Raw genomic sequence first — 13,996 nt, forward strand, 5'->3', positions numbered from 1 at the left:
AGTGGAGAATAGTGGAAGGAGGAAGGAGGGGCGTGCACGAGCAACTGTAGGTTTCACGCCCGTAATTATGGATGGCACGTCCGTTGTGCTGGTGCGAGGTTTAAACGCGGACGTTAAACGACCTGATGGGACCTGTCCAGAGTCCTTTGTGGTAGAGTTGATTGGGTTTGTGTATTGCACAAACACTAAGAGGCTTACGACGCGGGAGGGACACAGGCAGCTCCATGTTTGTCTGCAAGAACAAAGCGTGGATCCTTCAGAGGTTCATTCAGCTAATTCGCTAGGAAATATGCTCCATCGCAAATTACTCAAACGTGTCTTGTTTCGTGCACTCCGTGGACTGCGTCCAGCTTTGCAGGTCATCCTTGTTCACAGAGTGTAAGGGCAATAATTTTTTCTTTCACTTCACCCACGATCATCGTCTTCGTCAGAGAAAGGTGGCTTTCCTGCAATTCGATTTTGACGCGACGTGCGCCATCAGTGAGACATAGAAAGCTTCGCTTTAACAATGTTTCTCTCGCGCAACAGGGCCAGTTTTTATTGGAGTAGCTGGTCTTCTCAGAGGAACCATTTCCACGCCAAAAGAAAAACAATTGGCAGTTCTTTCTACGACGGTTGCCGGTGGTGCCGTTGTACTACACTGGTAATAACGGAGTGCACCCACGGTAGTGGCCGGTCGGGCTCCCTTGGTAAGCAGATCGCGTTTGCGTTTCCCACTTCGTGCGCTCTAGGCATGCGCTGTTAGCGCATCTAAATACGCTTCCCACTGTCAGTGGTTGGCCGTCCGATGATTTTGGGCTTTGGCAGCGGCCACCATCCAGAATCTGTTCACATATGGGCCGGAAGCGTCCACCGACTCCGTAATCAGCGCCGACCTAGATCAGAGCGACCCGCAAAAAGTAATGGAAGCGCCTCCAGGAACATGCTCCCATAAAGGTCGGGAAAAGGGTTCATTCGCTCACTTTCTCGTACCGTTGAGCCTTTATCTGTATGTTAAAGTAATTTAGCCAATGCCCGCATGCAGTTCTTTTTTCTTCATGCGTTCACTTCAGCCAAGCATGATTTCGACCGCAGCTGCCAAGTTGATCCACGAGAGCATAAACCCCATGGCAAAAAAAAAAATCACGCCATATCCACGGAATGAATGATGATAAGTGGGGCGAAGCTCGAGAGGGGGAGATCATCGGTAACCGTAACTCTCCCGTGAAAGTTCGCCCATTACATCATTAAGAAAGACGTAAGACTGTGTGCGTACATTGTACAAATCAACTTTTATTTTCGGAGTCAATGCTCCCAGGCCCAGACCTGGTGAAAGACCCCGCACCATCGAGGACTACCCCGCACTTCCACCACAATTTGTCACGTAGGATGGGACACAACTGTAAAGAAAGAACTTTTATTTAGGGTGAACTTGTGCCCGAACAAGACGAGAGGAAACGAGCAAAGGTCCTTGCGTCTCGTTCGATCTCCGAGAACGACTGCCTGCGTTCGTGGCGTGATCTCTTGCGTGATCTCCCCCTCGCAGTGCACGTGCGCTCGCGCCTCCGTTGGCGAACACAGACAAGCTCGCGCTCCCGGTGCCGAGTTTGCGCTGCCGGTTGCAGCCGGTTCTTGCGCGAGAAACGCGGCCCACTTTGCGACATCTCCGAAAGCATGCGACGGTCACGTACCACGAGACACAAGGGATGGATAGACCCATGATTTAAGGAGCTTCGCCCCTAAAAACTCGCCGCGGAGTGAGACGTGACCAACGGCAGGCACGCGAATTGAAAGTGGCGGCATTTTCGACGACGCAGCCAAGCGTACACCGCCGACGCCCGAGTTTCCTTCACGACGCGGGCAAACAAATGCTTGTGTAAAGCATTAAAACCGCTCCCTACGAGCAGTGGTGGTAGCAGTGCAATTTCGCTCGAGCCGGCGGTAAGACGGGCGCAGAACATCAGGGTGGGTCAGGAGGATGTGCCTGCACACCCTCGCCATCTGCGGCTGGTCTAATCATGGATCGCGCTGGCCCGGAGTTCTTCCTAAGGTGCCTCGATGCCAGCGCGGCCACCGTACGGCGGGAGGCGGGAGTTTGTCGAGGCGCCCGAGTTTTGCCGCGTTCGACCCCCACCCTTTTACGCTTTTAGATCCCCTGTACGCATTTTTTAACAGCGTAGCTCTTTAATCTTTCTCTTGTCCGTGCGGATCGTTAACAGTAAGTTCCGCTCGGCGAAGTTGAGAGGGGGAAAATGCTAGACCAAAACGTGTGAGGGGAAAGTGACGAGGAGGCAAGGAGCCCACCAGCAGATGTTTAGAGCGCGTCCCTCGAGAAAATATTGCTTCCCGTGGTTGGAATCGAACCTGGGTCCCTCACGTTATGAGTCCGGCGTCTATGCGATTGCGCTATCATCGCATTCGGGGCGCACAGCATTTCCTTTGATTTCGTAGCCAGGGCGTTGGCTTTGGACCTTGGCTGAGTTGAAGTTGGCTGCGGACTTTGGCAACTTGAATTTTGGACTTTAGGAAGGTAAATTGAAGACTTAGATTAAAGTCAGTTTGCACGGAGAACGCTTCGCTTTTAGCTATCTTTTTCTTAAGAAAGGGGCAGACTTAAGAAAAGCCAAGCTAAAGCTAGTGAAGACCGCCAGCTCCGCTGTTTCCTCAGTCTTTGCATCTCAGTTGCGAAGGTGGGTGAATTTTGTTTGTTAATATTGCGGCCGCGACAGCCGGAGCATGGGTCAGTGCGCTATCCCGGTGGGAAGCGGCGAAATAAGCAAGAGCAGTCGCACGCGGACAGCAATCACGCCTGTTAGGTTGTTCCTCCAGACACGACCACAACCTTCCGCTGTTATTCAGTTGGTTCTGTTCATCGCAGACCGGTGACAACGATTTCTCTTATCTCATGTTCACTGTTATCTTTTTTCTTTGTGGTAAGAGATATTGCGCGCGCATTACGGAAAATTCTTCTTGCGCATAGATTCAATCTATCGTCGACCGATGGCGTGTATCACAACCGAGGTGTCTTTTTACAGCGAAAGTGTTTACCTCTAGCCCAAGTGCGCCGCAGCAGCTTCGGCACAGGAGAGTGTGGCGTTGGCGTTGCATGAGAGCGCAGAGAGGGAGAGGCTACGACGCAGCACCAGCATAGGCGCGGGAGAGGGAGGGTAAAGTACGACGTCGGCGCTGCATCAGAGCCGCGGAGAGGCGGGAGAGGACGCGACGCAGCAGCAGTAGTGGCGGAAATGCGAGAGAGGGGGAGAGAGTGTTGAGCCGAACGCGACACTGCCCCTCCCACCGACAATCCCGAGGACACCGCCGGTCGGCAAGACGCAGCAGTATTGGGCGTGGATTTGAAGTGCACACCGGTCCAGGTCAATCGTGTTTTGTTTCGTAAAGGTGTGCAACTCAATTAGTTGAAACAGCTTCACTGTGTAATGGGCCAACCTATGAATGGCTCGGCCCACAAGTTTCTTGTTTGACTTTTGTTTCTTCTCCCGTGCTCAAAGTGACAGCAGGTACTAAAGAGAAAAGAAAGGGAAGGCAGTCGAACTACAAATTTCGCGTATTAACTTCTGCGCACATTATTGCAGGCAGCGTCCGGTAATGAACGGAACTGGCTAATTAACAGTCACCACGTGTTTGGCGGAACAGCTTAGATGAAGACACTAAAACTGGCGTGACCATTGTGCGCATGCGACTACTCTCGTCCATATCGGCGATTTCCACTTCGTAGGACGCTGGCGCGATAACAAAGAGACCCGATGTGCTTGGGACCAATGAAGAAAAAAAACACAAACTAGTATTTACCACGAAAAACAATCAAGATAGCATTTTCTCATAGCTGAAATGGAAAGTGAGGGTACTGCATACGATCCTCAGCGGATAACTATACCTACCGTGAGAGTTAGGGGTCTGTCTGATTTCGGGATATTCAGCTGTGAACACAGTCATCATTTACGCCATATCGCTTGGGGCACCAAGGGGCACGTTTCCCGATCCCTCGTAACCTGTGTGCTCATCATCAACGTGCATTCTCTCGTCTAGGAAGGTTCGCTGTGAGGGGCGTAATAAACGCGGAGTTCTGGAACCCGTCTCTCTCAATACTAATATCCATCTATACACGCATACTTGCACACGCATGCGCACACATTTGCATTTAAAAATAGGCCGAATAAACAGGACAAGTAAGTAGGAAATAAATCACATAAATGATCAGTGACAATAAACACAGCCATATAAAACGCATATACGCACAGAATACGATCGTGATAAACAAAGTGTAAGTACGCCCTGCATAGGTGTATGCAGAATTTAATTTTAATGCAGTATCACATACCCCGAGATTTCAAACGTGCAGCCCGTAAAAGAAGTAATCGTAACTGTAACTGCCTAAAATAATCACGCACTTTTTCGAGAGTCTGCCCACGTCGCCCAGTTAGCGGCGTCCCGTTGATTGCGTCGCATCCTCTGGCGCCAAGCCGTGCATCGCCAACCTACCTGTAAAGGGTGCACCACAGCTCGAGTGTTTGTACGGCGGAAAAGCCAACTTTAGCACTAATGGAAATGCAGGCATACGCACTACTCGTGCAACAACATTTCCGTCCTTCGAGCAATTTTTATCAGTGGAACTGTCCGCTTCCAAGCGACTCCTAAGCCCCGAAATGCTTGACATCAAAAGAGGGGGATGATTATTTTTACTGTGGAGCAGCACACCTCTAGCCAGCTAAGGAAACTGTGTCCGCGTCAGCAGAAAACTCCCACGCCACTATTGGCTGCACAAAGAAACATTCCAGGCTACCAGTGGCTACTGGCTACACCCAGGATGCACAGACAAACTACTGGCCCCGTCAGGGATCGAACCTGGGCCCGTGGAGAAGCGGAGCGAGAGCTACGCTAGCACGTGGAGACGGGGCGACAGACGGTGGTTTAGATTCAGTATCTGAGGAGGGGGAGGGCGCTTTTTGGAGGCCACACATGAATCAAGGGTGAGGGGGAGGCAGTGAGAGAAATGAAGCCATAGCCGCGCGTGCCGCTTTCCTCCTCACCCTTCTGAACCGTTTTATTTCTGCCCAAGCTTCTGCGTTCGGGACGCCGCCAGGGCGAATCCCAGGTAACGGCTGCCAGAGCCTCTTGTTTCAGTCTTTGTAGAGCCACGTGTGTGAAATCGTGTGACACCGCATGACTAATTGTAGTGGGTGTCGTTTACAGCTTCGCAGTACAACCACCTTTACAGCGTGGATTGGAGCCATTTTTTGTTACATCTTAGGGCAGCTTGCAGTGGTGCGTGGGTGGGGGTTTCCGGGTCATGAATGCAGCCACGCCGGCTGGCTGCGGTGTGCTCTTGTGCACAGGAAATTTCCTCGCTCAGTTCCCCTCGCGGGTCAGAATATACGCGAGCACGCGCAATCAGAACGCTGCCTCTAAGCTCGGCCCTTTTATCGACGCAGACAAGCCGGCACTTAAGAGCTGCCGTGGTGTGCAGAGCATTGACCGCTGCCAGGGCCATTCCGCAAGCCCTTATGGCGCACCCGCTACCCCTTATACAATATCCCGCAAGGGGTCTTTAAGAAAGCTCAAAGAGACAAACGAAAGTGCCGCGGTCCACGTGCAAGCATTCCCCGCACAGTGGTAGCAGTTCCTCGTTGCCACTGCTTTTCAATCCCGCATTTCGATCCCGCATTTCGATCCCGCCAACACTGTTCCCGTGAAAAGGAGGCAGGATGCGCGCATTCCGCAGCTCTCACGCGTGTGCCGTGTTGGTGGCGCTGAGTACGCGAATTCTCCCACAGCAGTCGCGGACACGTTTGCTTTGTTTTTTAATGGATGCCACCGGCTTGCTAGACATTCTTCGCTTGCGGCATCTGGTGACGCGACTCACGCTGGGGATTTTTTTCCGCAGTTCAGTGCCACCACCAGCCACGTTATTGCTGCGATCCTGCGACGGCGTTGTACACTGCATTTAAGCGGCATTCGCAGTTTCTGTACTCTTTGAGCTACGTGTAATCCACAGTGACAGGTACGTAATAAGCATTGGGGTTTAGGGGGGTCGCCAGTAAATATGAATGAATGAATGAATGAATGAATGAATGAATGAATGAATGAATGAATGAATGAATGAATGAATGAATGAATGAATGAATGAGACAACTTCACAAGCCTCGTAATGGGCGCAGGACAGTTTAATTCACGTTGTATTAGGCAAATTAAAAAAAAAACGTAAAACTGCCAGTTAAGTCATTTCCCCAGCAATAGGTTACAGTCAGCGTTCAAATCAGCTAAAAACGTTTTGGTGTGTTGCACAGCGCAGACGTACAACGCTAAAATTTAACGATGGTCTATCTTGTCTTCAGCAAGTCGGGCAGTGAGATATTCTTTTGCGATGGTAGCAACGCGTTCAAAACTGGTCATACTGCTGCGTCTAAGTTTATTTGACAATTGCTCATAGTTTGCAGGCTGCGTAGACATTATGCGATTCCCCGTTTCTGGCTCCGCTAGCCGACGTTGTCAGCAAAGCGAGCCCCGCGTGGTCACACCCATTGGGGCTGCCCCAACTCAGCCGGCCATTCGTGCTTACCGGAGCAACACGGCGCGTGCCGGCTGTGACGCCCAAATGGCGCCCAGCGGGAGGTCGGGGCCTAGAGCAAAGTCTGGCCAACTTGTTGGTGCCGTGCGCGGGCCCGAGCGGGGCTGTGACGCACTTAATTGCGCTCTTTAATGAGTGCTTCCCGGAGATGAGCCTCGGCTGACTGGGAGAAACAACACAAGTTCTTGATTTCCTTCGAGACAATGCGTAATCACTGCGCCGCGTGCGGTCGGCTGCGCGAACGTCGTCGGTAACCCCGGCGCACGGCAGCGAGGAAGCAATTTGCTGCCTTAATCCGGCCCAGGCGGAGTTTGTCTGCGAGGACCAAATCAATGGCGCCCTTATTGTGCGTCGCGCTCCGCGTTCTCCCGCCGCCGAGGCGTGTTTGCTCAGGCTCCCCTCCGTGTCGCATGGCCACAAATGGTTCCCCTCCCGAGCGGCATTCGAGCGGCTGCCCTGCGCCTTTTCGTGTCTCGGCGGCAATCCTGTTACGTTCTCCCCGCCGCCGCCACTCGTCAAACACAACGGCCCCCCTTCCTGTGTTTGCGCGCGGGGGGAGGTCATGATAACCGAGTTGCGGCCTCGCGCTTTCCTCCAACCCGAACGGCACATTCGCGCTTGCGAAGGAGCATTCACACTTCCGCCGCTTTCAACTGCCGCAATCCTAATTTTGTTTTAATGCTCGCGGAGGATGGCAAGGATTTTATCCGTTCTCACAAACATTGCTGGAGCACACCAGTACCCCTTGTGCACTTTAGTGACAGCCATACATCGTCTCCCTGCCACACGTTATTTATCAATCACGCGCTTGCCAGCGGGAGGGGCATCTCGGAAGGAGTGAAAAGATTTCTCCGGTCACTTATGTACGCGGGCGCAGGTTGGAGGCGATACTCATCAAATACTTTCTTTCTTTCGCTGCGCTAAATCCTTTTTTCTGTAACTGAATGTAGGCTCATGGGTCTGTAATTTTTGAGGTCCTTGAGATCCCCCTTCTTATGGATCAGAATAATGCTGGCGTTTTGCCAGACTATGGGCATTTTTTTAGTCTTACAAGCATTCCAAAAATAGCACAGCAAGCTTTTTCAGTACAATAAATCACCCGTTCTTCAAAATATCCACGGTTATTCCGTCGTCACCAGCAGCTTTCCTTATTTTCATGCCTTTGAGAGCCTTTCCAACTTCCTCTTTAGTTACTTGTGGAATATCGCAAGTTCAGCTTGTACTCTCATTAGCTTCCACTGGTCTAACGTTGCTGGCATACAGCCTGGTGTAGAATCGTTCTGCTACCTTAATTATATCATTCAAGTTGCGCCTAATGTTACCCTGTTCATCTCTGAGTGTGTACATCCTATCTATGCCGATAGCTAGCTTTCTGTTAGTGACTTCCAACCTTCCCCCCAATTTGTAGCGTTTTTTTTTTCGATCACTGTCATGTTATATGCACGAACGTCGTTTGTTTTATTTCTGTTAATCAGTTTTGAGAGCTCGGCCGATTCTGTTTGGTCCGCCGTACTTGACCTTTTCATGTTGTTACATTTTGCAATTAGTTCCTTAGTTCTCTGAGTTTTCTAGTTCGTTCTCTACATGCTGCTTCTCCCACAGCTGCTGCTGATTCATTCTGCTCGTTCAAAATCAGGAATTAGTTTTAAAGAGCCAATTTAAACTTCTTGCGATCTAGCTCTGACTGATTACTTGCGAGGTTTCTTAGTTTGCACGAGTTTCGTTCTTTCTCCTCTGAAATTCAGCCTTAGCTTTCATCTAACCATACAGTGATCGCTGTTCCGAATCTTACTTAACACATTTACGTTTTGCACGATGCCCGGGTTGTCACTCGATGGAACTCAAATTCGCTTTTGGTTGTACCATCGCTACTTTCGCATGTCCATTTCCTGTTCTTTCGTTCGTAGAAGAATGTGTTTATTACCCTTAGGTTATTTCTCTCTGCTAATCCCACGAGTGTATCTTCTAGACTGTTGCGATTGTCAACTCCGAAGTTTCCCACTGGCCTTTCTCCCATTCGCTTCTCACCGACCTTTGCGTTAAAGTCTCCAATCGCAACCATGAACTGCTTTGTTGCCTTCTTCATTGTTGATTGGACGTCCTCGTAGAATTTCAATCGCCGATGGAAACTGAACCAATAAACGAAATCTGTCTACGGCTTCATCATTATAGCTGGTTGCTGGCGCATAGGCCTGTACTATCTTTAACCTGTATTGCTTGTTTAGCTTGATCACAACAGCCACGACTCTCTCCGTAATGCTGAAAAACTCCTCCACGTTTCCTGATATTTCTCTGTGAATTTAAAATACCACCCCGTGTTCTTTCTTCTCTTGGGGTGCACTGTAGCAGAGAATATGGCCACTATTGAGTTCCATGAAGCCGTCTCCTGTCCGTCTAACTTCGCTTAACTCTGTAATATCCTACTTAATGTCAGAGAGCTCCCCTAGCAGTACAGCTAAGCTTCCCTCGCGAGACAGAGTGCGTGCGTTGAACGTTGCCAGGGTCAAGTTCCAATGGCGACCTGTTCGGACCCAGAGATTCTTAGCACCCTCGGCTGTATCGCTGTTCTGACGGTCGCGGTGTACAGATGGTCTACTGCTGCGGGGGACTGAGGGCTGAGAGTAGAGTTGGCTAGTCATGGGAGGTGGCGGCCAACTACTACACCAGGGTGGCCTGGCCAGATCCCTCCCTGGTGGGGGAGTGCTGTTTGTGTCCCTAAGAGCCTTACTATCTTGATTGAACCTTCCTAGTTTAGCCCCATAGGTGAACGGCATGATGGTTACTTCCGGAGCAGGCAGCACTCCATACCTGCATGGGTTGGGCATAGAGAGCCAGACGAAAAATAGCGACAGAGCTAGAGAGGTTTCCCGTCTACGACGTTGTCGCGCACGCCTGCAGTGATACTGAGCCAGCGTTTGTCGGTTTTGCTTTTTACACGCGCGATTATGAAGGAGTCAGCTGCCACGCTGGCTTACTGATGAGATTTATTGATGCCTGGCCGTTGGAAAGGTAAGCTACTGCCATGCTCAAATGTATACTTACAAAAAAAATGTGGTTGATTCCTCTGTCATATGAATCGGTAAAACACGAAAGTGAAATGTGGAGCGAAATCTGAAGCTGAGCATGATTTGCGGGTCAGCGGCTGTCTTGTAGGTGTTTGGCGAGCGACGTCCTGCTGGCGGGTCGCTTTGGCAAAGGTGTACTGGCGTCATTTCCGTGACGGATATCAGGCCATTTGTATCACTGTTTCAGTGATACAAATATTGAAATGCTGACAGTTAGTTCCGGCCACCTAGCTTTTTGTGTCGTTCACCGTCCTCCTCATGGCAACATACGCAAGTTTTTTCACCGCTCTGAGCGTGAATTGGCCTCTCTTTCTGACAATTTTTTGACATATATAGGCGGCGACTTTAATATAGATATGAGCGCAAGCCGTCCCGTGCAAGAACAATTGCTAATTATTCTACAGTCGGCAAGTTTTCGTAATATTATCCGGGCCCCACACGTGTCACCCTTAGTGCTTCTACTATAGTCTGGACTTAATTCTAACAAAGGAAAACATGTTTCACGCAGGTCGTATTGCAGTCGATATTAGCGACCACCTACCTATTGTTGCTCTTATTCAAAAGGAATCTAGCCCCGAACCTAAATTAAAAGCACGTCGACAGCTCATTTCGGAGAAACGTCTTGACCAATTTAAGAATCGCATTGCACTAGTCAACTGGTCATCTGTTTTTCAGGAAGCCACAGCTGACGATGCTTATGATGAATTTCTCCGACTTTTTCTCCCTATTATTTACCATGAATGTTTCCCGATTGTCGATATCGTGCCCCCTAAAAATGCTTGTAAACCATGGATGACTGCTCGCCTTATTCGACAAGTAAAAAAGAAAAACAAACTCTTCGCTAAATTTCTGCAGAGCAAAGAACCACAGGATTTAGTTCGATATAAATCTGTGCGAAACCGGCTAAACAAAGAAATCCGGTTATCGAAGGTTGCCTACTACCAGCATTTGTTCGATGAAAACCTCACTTGCAACCCAAAAGTAAAATGGAAGAGGCTAGGAGTACTTCTAAACAGAAACACAGTCTCTCAGCAAATCAAAAGTCTGAAAATTGAATGCAAAGAACTGACAGGTTACTGTCTCGCCAATGTTTTCAATAAATTTTTCTGTGAAGTTGGCGACAGTCATTACAACCCGGTTTTTTACCGTTTTCTGGGCGACAGGGTGGGACCACCCCTGTTTCTTGAACCTACCGATGAAGTCGAGGTTTTTTCAGTGTGCAGTAGTCTGAAAGATACCCAAAGCCTTGATCCATGTAATGTTCAAAGCCAGTTGGTAAACTACGTGCTGCCTTTAATTGTACCTTGCGTCTTGTACATCTATAACTTAGCACTCAATTTGGGACAATTTCCTGTTGGCATGCAACGTGCCAGAGTAGCGGTAATTTACAAAAAAAACGTGATAAAAATTTACCTGGAAATTATAGGCCAATATCTGCGCTTCCATTTTTCTCCAAGGTGCTCGAACGCTTAATTCATCGACGGTTATATAAATTCCTTTTAAAATACTCTGTGATGGTTTAGTGCTAGTATGGATTAGTTGACCAAAAGGAGTACATCCTAAAAAATTTTGAATCGCGGTTTCTTACCTTAGGCATCTTCGTCGATTTCAGTAAAGTGTTCGATTGTTTGAATCATGAGATCCTCTTAAAAAAACTGGAGCACTATGGTGTTCATGGGCACGCCCTCAAACTTTTTACATCCAACCTCAGTTCCCGCTCCCAATGCGTTGTATTAAACCCCTGTCCCTCTGAAAACTTGAAGATTAAAAATGGTGTACCCCAGGGCAGCTTTCTAGGACCCAATATTTTTAACGTGTGTATAAATGATATTTGCAACATTAGTAAGGCCATGAAATATATAATTAATGCGGACGACACCTGCATATTCCTCTCTTCCCGTGATATTGTTAAACTAACAAGTGCGGCCAATAGGTTATTGACATCATTACCAGAATGTTCGTTCCTTAATTCCTTAAAAATAAATAGGGGAAAAACTAAGGCTGTAATATTTCATCCAAAAGGAAAACATGTTTTGAACCTGCCTCGTCTTTTTTTAGAGAATACTGCCATTGAATATGTTGACAATTTTACGTCACTTGGCGTAGTTTTTACTGCTACTATGTCGTGGAACGCCCACGTAAGCACAATCTGTGTCGCACTTTCAAGGTTTAATGGGTTAATTTGGCGCACCAAAGGTCTGTTACCTGAAAAAACTAAATTGGATCTCTATTATGCCTTTTTTGTTTCCATGTGAGTTACTGTTTCTTAGTATGAGGAACACCATGGTAACAAATATGCAAAAATTTGTAAGTCTACAAAAGAAACTACTTCGTGTGGTGGCAAACGTGTCGTATGATTCCCCAACTTTTCCTTTGTACCAGCAGTTAAAAATTGTGAAATTTGACCGCATGTTCGACTACGAATTTGCTTTCTTCTATAAGAAAGCTGTCAGCCGAAATGACCGCTTCTTTTCAAGTTTCGTAACGCTCACACATTATCACAATCCGTACACGACTCGCAAAACAAATAAATTTGTCTTACCACGGTTTAGGACAAATTATAGCTACAGTATGCTAGCGCACATTCTTCCAACCTATCTCAACACGCCATTGTACGAAGACGTGACCCGCATGTCATTTACTGCACTTCGCGATACCTTTGTAACATAAGGTGTGAATACATTTTTGTATAAAATTGACTGTCATTGCTTCCTATGGAAAGTGCCTTATATTTAGTGAAGTCGCAAGCCCGTTGTTGAACAAAGCTTCGGTAGCCAAGCCGAAGCGTCCTGTGTCTTTCTTGTAAAGTTTTTAAACTTTTTAACTGTTTCTTTTAGCCAGTGTACCCGTTTTTACTTCGCCTTGTATTTCGTGATATGCTTGTATGAACAAATGCTTCTGAAGTGTACATATTGGTTGTGAACAAATGTTTTGAGTGCCGGCAATTAATAGTGCTATTTGTGTTTCCTCTAAAGAATGACATTTTTTTGCTTGAAATTGCACACTGTTGTTGCGTATGCTGACATGTCGGGGTGGCGAGGCTCGTCAAGCAGTCGTTAATGACTGCTTTTTTCTTGCCATCTTCAGTTTTTCTTTGCCTGTAAAGAAAACTGGAATAAAGTGATTGATTGATTGGAAATCTTGGTCCATCCCAGCATAAAACAGTTTCGAGTTGAAAAATAAAACCCGAAAACGAACAATCCTAATTATAACGTACTCTTTGGTTCTTAAGGTTGCTTCCCCACAGAAAGACCCTATGTGCAGGGGTGCACCCTTTACAGGCCGCTTGCTTCGTTGTACTGGGGTCAGTTCCATGACGGATATGATGTCACTCAAATGTTTGTGTATCCCGGAGTAAAACACTTTCGTGTTAAACATGGATAGTTGGAAGCTCAGCTGGCCAGAAAGAAGCTGGTCAAGAAAAGCTACGTTTCTCAGCTGCCGCTCAGCAGGACAATTCGGAGCTGAGCTCGCGCAGCTCTGTCTGAGCGTATCCGCCATTAATGGAAGCTTCTCGAACGTACGGTGACTGTGCTTACTATTCTGCTTTTGTCTGTAACTTAACCAAAAATGCACCTAGTGAGCTGATTTAACTTTTCAAACTATCGGAATATCACTTAGATAACGCGAGTTTAGCATTTGAATGGTCAGCTCGTCGCAGAAGTTAGCTATGTTTGTTTTGCTTGCAGGTGACTGAGCACGCGCGGCCGCCGCGGCGCCCCCCAAAAATACAACGTTTATAACTGTAAAACTATTCATGCTACCAGGTTTAAATTTGGTGCAGAGGTGTTGTAGAACTTCATAAAAGAGAAGTGTGAAAGGATTAGAACTTTCATGGCAGATTTCATGACGAAAAAATGTGAAAATTTGCGCAGCTCTGTCCAACACGTCCGCCATGAGTTGAAGGTTCTCGAAGTTATGGCGATGGGTTTACATTTCGGTTTCTGGCTGTAAGTTTACAGTTACAGTCCAATTATTATCACGCCTCAAAAATAAAAGGTGCTCACACTTATAGATAGAATGATGGTGCGAAGGTCGTCGCGGCAGCAAAGAAGCAAATCGGCTGCAACCGTGGACTTAAACCTTCGTGATGGTCATGACGGTTGCGTACAGCTTCGCTTCGTCCAAGTCTTACGCATTAGTGTGAGCTTCCTTCATTTTTTTAACCTTGACAGGTCAGTAGTCTACGACCCAACAAATTTGAAATCTTTGGTGAACAAGCAGCCTTGACAGAAACGTCACCTCCATGAAATTTCTCACCGCAAGTAGAACAGAAAATTATGACACGTTCATTAGCTACAATTGACTTTAAACCTCAAGATTTCTCACTTTTGTGTTCAGTTCAAAAGTCCACTGAGATAACCGC

This window comes from Haemaphysalis longicornis, unplaced genomic scaffold (genome assembly GCF_048455015.1).
Source record: "Haemaphysalis longicornis isolate Haplotype H1 unplaced genomic scaffold, Haemaphysalis longicornis Haplotype H1 scaffold_1, whole genome shotgun sequence".
Lineage (NCBI taxonomy): Eukaryota > Metazoa > Arthropoda > Arachnida > Ixodida > Ixodidae > Haemaphysalis > Haemaphysalis longicornis.